This window comes from Hordeum vulgare, chromosome 5H (genome assembly GCF_904849725.1).
Source record: "Hordeum vulgare subsp. vulgare chromosome 5H, MorexV3_pseudomolecules_assembly, whole genome shotgun sequence".
In the NCBI taxonomy this organism is placed as follows: domain Eukaryota; kingdom Viridiplantae; phylum Streptophyta; class Magnoliopsida; order Poales; family Poaceae; genus Hordeum; species Hordeum vulgare.
In genome coordinates, this window is record NC_058522.1 from 519,153,012 (window position 1) to 519,164,279 (window position 11,268).

The 11,268-nt window shown below is 46.6% G+C and overlaps 1 pseudogene; it reads right to left on the minus strand.

The window, feature by feature from the left end:
- The window catches only part of LOC123398145, a 36,661-nt pseudogene extending 26,235 nt beyond the window's left edge, over window positions 1-10,426 (minus strand).
- Window positions 10,427-11,268: the final 842 nt, after the last annotated feature.

Below are 11,268 nucleotides of genomic sequence, written 5' to 3' on the forward strand. Positions count from 1 at the left end.
AGAGATTTCACACCTTTATGCTCTCTCAAGGTTTCAATCGGTCTAATTATGATAGTTGTGTTTATTTGAAAACTGTCAATGGTTCAGCTATTTATTTGCTCCTTTATGTTGATGATATGTTAATTGTTGGAAATATGCCCTAGAGGCAATAATAAAATGGTTATTATCATATTTCCTTGTTCATGATAATCGTCTATCGTTCATGCTATAATTGTATTAACAGGAAACAGTAATACATGTGTGAATGAATAGATCACAATGTGTCCCTAGCAAGCCTCTAGTTGGCTAGCTCGTTAGTCAATAGATGATCATGGTTTCCTGATCATGGACATTGGATGTCATTGATAACGGGATCACATCATTGGGAGAATGATGTGGTGGACAAGACCCAATCCTAAGCCTAGCACTAGATCATATTGTTCGTATGCTAATGCTTTCCTAATGTCAAGTATCTTTTCCTTCGACCGTGAGATTGTGCAGCTCCCGGATACCGTAGGAGTGCTTTGGGTGTATCAAACGTCACAACGTAACTGGGTGACTATAAAGGTGCACTACGGGTACCTCCGAAAGTGTCTGTTGGGTTGGCACGAATCGAGATCGGGATTTGTCACTCCGTGTGACGGAGAGGTATCTCTGGGCCCACTCGGTAGAACATCATCATGAGCTCAATGTGACTAAGGAGTTAGTCACACGATGACGTGCTACGGAACGAGTAAAGAGACTTACCAGTAACGAGATTGAACAAGGTATAGGTATACCGACGATCGAATCTCGGGCAAGTTCTATACCGACAGACAAAGGGAATCGTATACGGGATTGATTGAATCCTTGACATCGTGGTTCATCCGATGAGATCATCGTGGAGCTAGTGGGAGCCACCATGGGTATCCAGACCCCGCTGATGGTTATTGGCCAGAGAGGTGTCTCGGTCATGTCTGCCTGTCTCCCGAACCCGTAGGGTCTACACACTTAAGGTTCGATGACGCTAGGGTTATAGGGAATTGTTATACGAGATTACCGAAAGTTGTTCGGAGTCCCGGATGAGATCCAGGACGTCACGAGGAGCTCCGGAATGGTCCGGAGGTAAAGATTGATATATAGGACGGATGGTTTCGGAGACCGGAAGTGTTTCGGGCATCACCGGTAACGTACCGGGACCACCGAAGGGGGGCTGCGACCCCAAGAGGTAAGATGGGCTAAGTGGGGGTGGGAACCAGCCCCTAGTTGGGCTGGTGCGCCTCCCCACTCAGCCCATGGCGCAGGGGAAAGGAAAAGAGGGGGGGAACCCTAACTCAGGTGGGCCTTAGGCCCACCAGAGGGGTGCGCCACCCCTCCTCCCTCATCTGGCCGCCACAAACCCCATCTGGGAGGGCTGCCGCACCCCCTAGGGTGGGAACCCTAGGGGTGGCACCCCCTCTCCCATTCCCCTATATATAGTGGGCACTTTTGGCCTTTGGAGGAGACAGTTTTTCCTCTCCCTCGGCGCAGCCCCGCACTTTTCCCTCCTCCTCTCTGCCGGCGCTTGGCGAAGCCCTGCCGGGAGACCTCGTCTCTCCACCAACACCACGCCGTCGTGTTGCTGGTCTTCTTCCCCAACCTCTCCCTCCTCCTTGCTGGATCAAGGTGCGGGAGACGTCACCGGGCTGCACGTGTGTTGAACGCGGAGGTGCCGTTGTTCGGCACTAGATCGGAATCGCCGCGAGTACGACTCCATCAACCGCGTTCTAGCAAACGCTTCCGCTTAGCGATCTTCAAAGGTACGAAGATGCTCTTACCCCTCTCTCGTTGCTGGTCTCTCCATAGGAAGATCTGAATAAGCGTAGGAAAATTTTGAATTTATGCTACGTTACCCCAACAGTGGTATCAGAGCCAGGTTTTCTATGCGTAGATTCCATGCACGAGTAGAACACAAAAGTTGTGGGCGATGGTTTGTCAATTTGCTTGCCGTTACTAGTCTTATTCCTTTTCGGCGGTATTGTGGGATGAAGCGGCCCGGATCGACCTTACACGTACGCTTACGTGAGACTGGTTCCACCGACAGACATGCACATCGTGCATAAAGGTGGCTAGCGGGTGTCTGTCTCTCCTACTCTAGTCGGATTGGATTTGATGAAAATGGTCCTTATGAAGGGTAAATAGCTTTGGCATATCATCGTTGTGGCTGTCACGTAGGTAAGAAGGCGTTCTTGCTAGAAACCCAAATCAGCCACGTAAAACTTGCAACAACAATTAGAGGACGTCTAACTTGTTTTTGCAGGGTTTGACATGTGATGTGATATGGCCAAAGTTGTGATGTTGCATGTATGATGTATGAGATGATCATGTTATTGTAATAGGTTTCACGACTTGCATGTCGATGAGTATGACAACCGGCAGGAGCCATAGGAGTTGTCTTAATTTATTGTATGAGATGCAACGCCATGTGCTTGCTACTTTTACTTCATTGCTAACGGTTAGCCATAGTAGTAGTGATAGTAGTAGTTGGCGTGATGACTTCACGAAGACGCGATGATGGAGATCATGGTGTCACGCCGGTGACGATGATGATCATGCGATGCCTGAAGATGGAGATCGAATGAGCAAAGATGATAATGGCCATATCATGTCACTATATGATTGCATTGTGATGTTTATCATGTTTTACATCTTATTGCTTAGAACGACGGTAGCATAATAAGATGATCCCTCCTAAAATTTCGAGAACGTATTCCCCTAAGTGTGCACCGTTGCGAAGGTTCGTTGTCTCGAAGCACCACGTGATGATCGGGTGTGATAGATTCTAACGTTCGCATACAACGGGTGTAAGCCAGATTTACACACGCGAAACACCTAGGTTGACTCGACGAGCTTAGCATGTACAGACATGACCTCGAATACAAGAGACCGAAAGGTCGAACATGAGTCGTATGGTTGAATACGATCAGCATGAAGTTGCTCACCATGGTGACTAGTCCGTCTCACGTGATGATCGGACACGGGTTAGTCAACATGGATCATGTATCACTTAGATGACTAGAGGGATGTCGATTTAAGTGGGAGTCCATACTTAATTTGATTAAATGAACTTAATTGTCATGAACTTAGTCTAAAAGTTGTCTTTATAAATATTGTAGATGTCCAACGTCAACCTCAACTTCAACGCATTCCTAGAGAAAAACAAGCTGAAAGATGATGGTAGCAACTATGCGGACTGGGTTCGCAACCTGAAGCTCATCCTTGAAGCAGCTAAAAAGGCTTATGTCCTTAATGCGCCGCTAGGTGACCCTCCCGCTCCCGCAGCAGCCCAGGACGTTCTAAACGTCTGGCAAGCGCGGAGTGATGACTACTCTCTGGTCAGGTGTGGCATGTTATACAGTTTAGAAACGGGGCTCCAAAGACGTTTTGAGCAACACGGGGCATATGAGATGTTCCAAGAGCTGAAGCTAGTTTTTCAAGCTCATGCCCGTGTCGAGAGATATGAAGTCTCCGACAAGTTCTTCAGCTGTAAGATGGAGGAGAACAGTTCTGTCAGTGAGCACATACTCAAAATGTCTGGGTTACACGGTCGTCTGACTTCACTCGGAGTCGAACTTCCGGATGATGCTATCATTGACAGAATCCTCCAGTCTCTCCCACCAAGCTACAAAGGCTTTGTGCTTAACTACAACATGCAAGGGATGGAGAAAACCATTCCCGAGTTGTACTCGATGCTCAAGTCTGCAGAAGTAGAAATCAAGAAGGAGCATCAAGTGTTGATGGTCAACAAGACCACTAGTTTCAAGAAAGGCAGGGGTAAGAAGAACTTCAAGAAAGACGGCAAAGCTGTTGCCGCGCCCGGTAAACCAGATGCCGGGAAGAAGAAAAAGAACGGACCCAAGCCTGAGACTGAGTGCTTCTACTGCAAGGGAAAAAGTCACTGGAAGCGGAACTGCCCCAAATACTTAGCGGACAAGAAGGCCGGCAACGTTAAAGGTATATATGGTATACATGTTATTGATGTGTACCTTACCAGCGCTCGTAGTAGCTCCTGGGTATTTGATACCGGTGTTGTTGCTCACATTTGCAACTCAAAGCAGGAACTGCGGAATAAGCGGAGACAAGGACGAGGTGACGATGCGCGTCGGGAATGGTTCAAAGGTCGATGTGATCGCCGTCGGCATGCTACCTCTACATCTACCGTCGGGATTAGTTTTAAACCTTAATAATTGTTATTTAGTACCAGCTTTAAGCATGAACATTGTATCAGGGTCTTGCTTAATGCGAGACGGCTACTCATTTAAGTCAGAGAATAATGGTTGTTCTATTTATATGAGTGATATGTTTTATGGTCATGTTCCGCTGGTGAATGGTTTATTCTTGATGAATCTCGATCGTGATGTTACACATATTCATAGTGTGAGTACCAAAAGATGCAAAGTTGATAACGATAGTCCCACATACTTGTGGCACTGCCGCCTTGGTCATATCGGCGTTAAGCGCATGAAGAAGCTCCATACTGATGGACTGCTAGAGTCTCTTGACTTTGAATCATTTGACACATGCGAACCGTGCCTCATGGGCAAGATGACTAAAACTCCATTCTCAGGTATAATGGAGAGAGCCACCGACTTATTGGAAATAATACATACTGATGTGTGTGGTCCAATGAACGTTGAAGCTCGCGGTGGTTATCGTTATGTTCTCACTCTCACCGATGATTTGAGTAGGTATGGGTATATCTACTTGATGAAGCACAAATCTGAGACGTTTGAAAAGTTCAAGGAATTTCAGAGTTAGGTTGAGAATCAACGTGACAGAAAGATTAAATGTCTACGATCTGATCGTGGAGGAGAATATTTGAGTCACGAGTTTGGCACACACCTAAGGAAGTGTGGAATCGTTTCACAACTGACGCCGCCTGGCACACCGCAGCGCAAGGGAGTGTCTGAACGTCGTAATCGCACTTTATTAGATATGGTACGATCTATGATGTCTCTCACCGACTTACCGCTATCATTTTGGGGATATGCATTAGAAACTGCAACATTCACTTTAAATAGGGCACCGTCTAAATCCGTTGAGACGACACCGTATGAACTGTGGTTTGGCAAGAAACCTAAGTTGTCGTTTCTTAAAGTTTGGGCTGGGGCTGCGATGCTTATGTGAAGAAACTTCAACCAGAAAAGCTCGAACCCAAAGCGGAGAAATGCGTATTCATAGGATACCCTAATGAAACTATTGGGTATACCTTCTATCTTAGATCCGAAGGTAAAACCTTTGTTGCCAAGAACGGATCCTTTCTAGAGAAAGAGTTTCTCTCGAAAGAAGTAAGTGGGAGGAAGGTAGAACTTGATGAGGTAATTATACCCCCTCTCGAACAGGAAAGTAGCGCAGCGCAAGAAGTTGTTCCTGTGGTGCCTACACCAACTGAAGAGGAAGTTAATGATGATGATCATGAAGCTTCAGATCAAGTTACAACTGAACCACGAAGGTCCACAAGGGTACGCTCCGCACCAGAGTGGTACGGCAACCCTGTGATGGAAATCATGTTGTTAGACAACGGTGAACCTTCGAACTATGAAGAAGCGATGGCGGGCCCGGATTCCAACAAATGGCTTGAGGCCATGAAATCCGAGATAGGATCCATGTATGAGAACAAAGTATGGACTTTGGTGGACTTGCCCGATGACCGGCGAGCCATAGAAAATAAATGGATCTTCAAGAAGAAGACTGATGCAAACGGTAATGTAACCGTTTACAAAGCTCGACTTGTCGCAAAGGGTTTTCGACAAATTCAAGGAGTTGACTACGAAGAGACTTTCTCTCCCGTAGCGAAGCTGAAATCAGTCCGAATCATGTTAGCAATTGCCGCCTTTTATGATTATGAAATTTGGCAAATGGACGTCAAAACAGCGTTCCTTAACGGGAATCTTAAGGAAGAGTTGTATATGATGCAACCAGAAGGTTTTGTCGATCCTAAAGGTGCTAACAAAGTATGCAAGCTCCAGTGCTCCATCTATGGGCTGGTGCAAGCATCTCGGAGTTGGAACATTCGCTTTAGTGAGGTGATTAAAGCATTTGGGTTCATACAGGTTTACGGAGAAGCCTGTCTGTACAAGAAAGTGAGTGGGAGCTCTGTAGCTTTCCTCGTACTATATGTGGATGACATATTATTGATGGGGAATGATATAGAGATGTTGGAGAGCATAAAGGCCTACTTGAACAAGAGTTTTTCAATGAAGGACCTTGGAGAAGCTGCATACATATTAGGCATCAAGATCTATAGAGATAGATCGAGACGCCTCATAGGTCTTTCGCAAAGTACATACCTTGACAAGATATTGAAGAAATTCAATATGGAAAACTCAAAGAAAGGGTTCTTTCCAGTTTTGCAAGGTATAAGATTGAGTAAGACTCAGTCGCCGACCACGGCAGCAGATAGAGAGAAGATGAGTTCTGTCCCCTACGCTTCAGCCGTGGGCTCTCTAATGTATGCCATGCTGTGTACCAGACCTGATATAAACCTTGCGATAAGCTTGGTAGGGAGGTACCAAAGTAATCCCGGTACGGAACACTGGACAGCGGTCAAGAATATCCTTAAGTACCTGAAAAGGACTAAGGAAATGTTTCTCGTTTATGGAGGTGACGAAGAGCTCGTCGTAAAGGGTTACGTCGATGCTAGCTTCGACACAGATCCGGATGACTCTAAGTCACAAACCGGATACGTATATGTGTTGAATGGTGGGGCAGTGAGCTGGTGCAGCAGCAAGCAAGAAGTCGTGGCAGCATCTACATGTGAAGCGGAGTACATAGCTGCTTCAGAAGCGGCTCATGAAGGAATTTGGATGAAGGAGCTCATCACCGACCTTGGAGTGGTTCCAAGCGCGTCGGGTCCTATGACACTCTTCTGTGATAACACTGGAGCCATTGCCATAGCCAAAGAGCCCAGGTTTCACCGGAAGACGAAGCACATCAAGCGCCGCTACAACTCCATCCAGGACCATGTCCAAACCGGAGTGATAGATATTTGTAAAGTACACACGGATCTGAATATTGCAGACCCGTTGACTAAACCTCTTCCACGAGCAAAACATGATCAACACCATGATGCTATGGGTGTTCGATACATCACAATGTAACTAGATTATTGACTCTAGTGCAAGTGGGAGACTGTTGGAAATATGCCCTAGAGGCAATAATAAAATGGTTATTATCATATTTCCTTGTTCATGATAATCGTCTATCGTTCATGCTATAATTGTATTAACAGGAAACAGTAATACATGTGTGAATGAATAGATCACAATGTGTCCCTAGCAAGCCTCTAGTTGGCTAGCTCGTTAGTCAATAGATGATCATGGTTTCCTGATCATGGACATTGGATGTCATTGATAACGGGATCACATCATTGGGAGAATGATGTGGTGGACAAGACCCAATCCTAAGCCTAGCACTAGATCGTATTGTTCGTATGCTAATGCTTTCCTAATGTCAAGTATCTTTTCCTTCGACCGTGAGATTGTGCAGCTCCCGGATACCGTAGGAGTGCTTTGGGTGTATCAAACGTCACAACGTAACTGGGTGACTATAAAGGTGCACTACGGGTACCTCCGAAAGTGTCTGTTGGGTTGGCACGAATCGAGATCGGGATTTGTCACTCCGTGTGACGGAGAGGTATCTCTGGGCCCACTCGGTAGAACATCATCATGAGCTCAATGTGACTAAGGAGTTAGTCACACGATGACGTGCTACGGAACGAGTAAAGAGACTTACCAGTAACGAGATTGAACAAGGTATAGGTATACCGACGATTGAATCTCGGGCAAGTTCTATACCGACAGACAAAGGGAATCGTATACGGGATTGATTGAATCCTTGACATCGTGGTTCATCCGATGAGATCATCGTGGAGCTAGTGGGAGCCACCATGGGTATCCAGACCCCGCTGATGGTTATTGGCCAGAGAGGTGTCTCGGTCATGTCTGCCTGTCTCCCGAACCCGTAGGGTCTACACACTTAAGGTTCGATGACGCTAGGGTTATAGGGAATTGTTATACGAGATTACCGAAAGTTGTTCGGAGTCCCGGATGAGATCCAGGACGTCACGAGGAGCTCCGGAATGGTCCGGAGGTAAAGATTGATATATAGGACGGATGGTTTCGGAGACCGGAAGTGTTTCGGGCATCACCGGTAACGTACCGGGACCACCGAAGGGGGGCTGCGACCCCAAGAGGTAAGATGGGCTAAGTGGGGGTGGGAACCAGCCCCTAGTTGGGCTGGTGCGCCTCCCCACTCAGCCCATGGCGCAGGGGAAAGGAAAAGAGGGGGGGAACCCTAACTCAGGTGGGCCTTAGGCCCACCAGAGGGGTGCGCCACCCCTCCTCCCTCATCTGGCCGCCACAAACCCCATCTGGGAGGGCTGCCTCACCCCCTAGGGTGGGAACCCTAGGGGTGGCACCCCCTCTCCCCTTCCCCTATATATAGTGGGCACTTTTGGCCTTTGGAGCAGACAGTTTTTCCTCTCCCTCGGCGCAGCCCCGCACTTTTCCCTCCTTCTCTCTGCCGGCGCTTGGCGAAGCCCTGCCGGGAGACCTCGTCTCTCCACCAACACCACGCCGTCGTGTTGCTGGTCTTCTTCCCCAACCTCTCCCTCCTCCTTGCTGGATCAAGGTGCGGGAGACGTCACCGGGCTGCACGTGTGTTGAACGCGGAGGTGCCGTTGTTCGGCACTAGATCGGAATCGCCGCGAGTACGACTCCATCAACCGCGTTCTAGCAAACGCTTCCGCTTAGCGATCTTCAAAGGTACGAAGATGCTCTTACCCCTCTCTCGTTGCTGGTCTCTCCATAGGAAGATCTGAATAAGCGTAGGAAAATTTTGAATTTATGCTACGTTACCCCAACATTAATTGCTGCAAAGAGCATGTCAGAAATTGATGAACTAAAGAAGCAATTGAGTAATGAATTTGAGATGAAGGATTTGGGTGCAGCAAAGAAAATACTTGGCATGGAAATATCCAGAGATAGATCATCTGGAAAATTACATCTCAGTCAGAAGGGATATATTGATAAAGTTCTTCGTCGTTTTAATATGCATAATGCCAAGCCACTAAGTACCCCGTTAGCTGCACACTTCAAATTATCATCAGCCTTATGTCCTGAGTCAGATGCAGATATTGAGTACATGTCTAGAGTTCCCTATTCGAGTGCAGTTGGTTCACTTATGTATGCCATGGTTTGTTCTCGTCCGGATTTATCTTATGCTCTGAGCGTTGTTAGTAGATACATGGCTAATCCTGGAAAAGAGCATTGGAATGCAGTTCAGTGAATTTTCAGATACCTGCAAGGTACTTCTAATGCTTATTTACAGTTTGGGAAAAATGAAGATGGACTTGTTGGTTTTGTTGATTCTGATTTTGCTGGTGATTTGGATAAGAGAATATCACTCACAGGTTATGTTTTCACCATTGGTGGTTGTGCTGTGAGTTAGAGAGCAATTTTGCAGTCTATTGTGGCTTGTTCCACTACTGATGCCGAGTATATGGCTATTTCTAAGGCATGCAAAGAAGCTATCTGGTTGAGAGGTTTGTACATTGAGCTTTGTGGAGATTCATCTTGCCCTACCATATTTTCTGACAGTCAAAGTGCTATATATCTTACAAAGAATTCAACGTATCATGAAGAACAAAACACATTGATGTCAGATTTCACTGTGTTCGAGATGTTGTTGCTAAAGGTGATTTGAAGGTATGCAAGATAAGTACTCATGATAATCCAGCTGATATGATGACAAAGCCAGTTCCTACCAATAAGTTTGAGCTTTGCTCAGGCTTAGTTGGTATTTCTCACTAGTCCTATGGACTTTGACGCACAAGGTGTTTAAGCTGATTTGGATGGAGTTATTCACTTTCTTCGACTACTGGAGGGAATTTGGCTCAAGGTGGAGATTGTTAAATTGTGATCCAAATTCTATCGTATTGGACTAGACGTAATACAAACGATGTGGGCCTTTGCGTTGGTACCGACGCGTACGAATACAACTCGTTTACTTGTCCTCCAAGAACTCTCACGTATTGCCCCTTATATATACTCCATGTAGTCACACCTAAAGACAGTATGTCGTCTCGTGCTTGTAATACTTCACTCTCATAGTGATTGCGCCTTCGTGCGTCCGTGGTTTTTTCCCGCAAGGGTTTTTACATAAAAATTCGTGTCTCTGTGTCTCGTTGATCTTGTTTTATCTAACAAACGATATCGTCAAAGTTGATGGAGAACTTGACACCGTCTTGCTTATTCCACGCACTCATAGCCCTCTCGGGGACGTCGATGCTGTGCCGGTAGTAGCGCGGGATGCCAGTGAACGAGCGCCCGTCCGGGATGTCGGCGTAGTGGACATCGGCAATGACACCAAAGGTAAACAGGGGCTTCTGGGCAGATGCATGGACTAGCCCGTTTGTCGCAGCCATCATCAAGCTTTGATGCCACCAGACCTTTGCCATCTCACTCCTTGTCTGCGATGAACTGAACCTACATACAAGCAGTGAGGAAAAGATCTCTGCGCTCGTGCAAGAGAAGCCAAGAAATATTTGTTCAGGACTCTATACCGGTGATGGGAACAGTACAGACTACAGAGCACTCTGGTTGTCGCCGTAAAGTGTAAAGCAGATCAGATGAGCACGCTGAATACCAGTAGCGTAGCAGTAAAGTCCCCACGTATTCTTGTTCCGAAATTATGTTCTACAGTTTCAATTTCCTCTTTCAATCATTTCCACTGACTATAGATGAGACCAGCTCCGAATACTGAATAGTGAACAGTGAATTCTGCAGCGTTGCATATTAGTGAACCACTAAAAGCATCTCCAACCGCACGAAAAAATCCGCGTCCAATAATTTTTTTGCACGCCACTGTATCGCTTTTAAAGCGCGAGGATCGGAGCATCTTCAACAGACACGCGCTAGTGCGGGACCCAATCCAGTCCGATCCAGCGGTCCCACCTGCAGCAGCTCAGAGTTTGCTGCGCGCGTAAGCCGGCGCACCAAATATGCTGCGCGTGATAGCGTTTTTGAACGCGTGCTCAAAAGTTTTTAGCGCGCACACTATTTTGATCGTCTGTTGAAGCTGTCCGGCACCTAAAAAACGAATCTTTTATCGCGCGGAGCAGTTTTTGAACGCCTGTTGGAGATGCTCTAAGGCATCGACCAATTAGTGAATTTTTTTAAACAAAGCAAAAGACATACCATTTCATTGATTAAGGGAGAAGGTTTTGAACATAGACCGCAAAACGGCAAATGTTTTGCTCCAGCCAAAGCT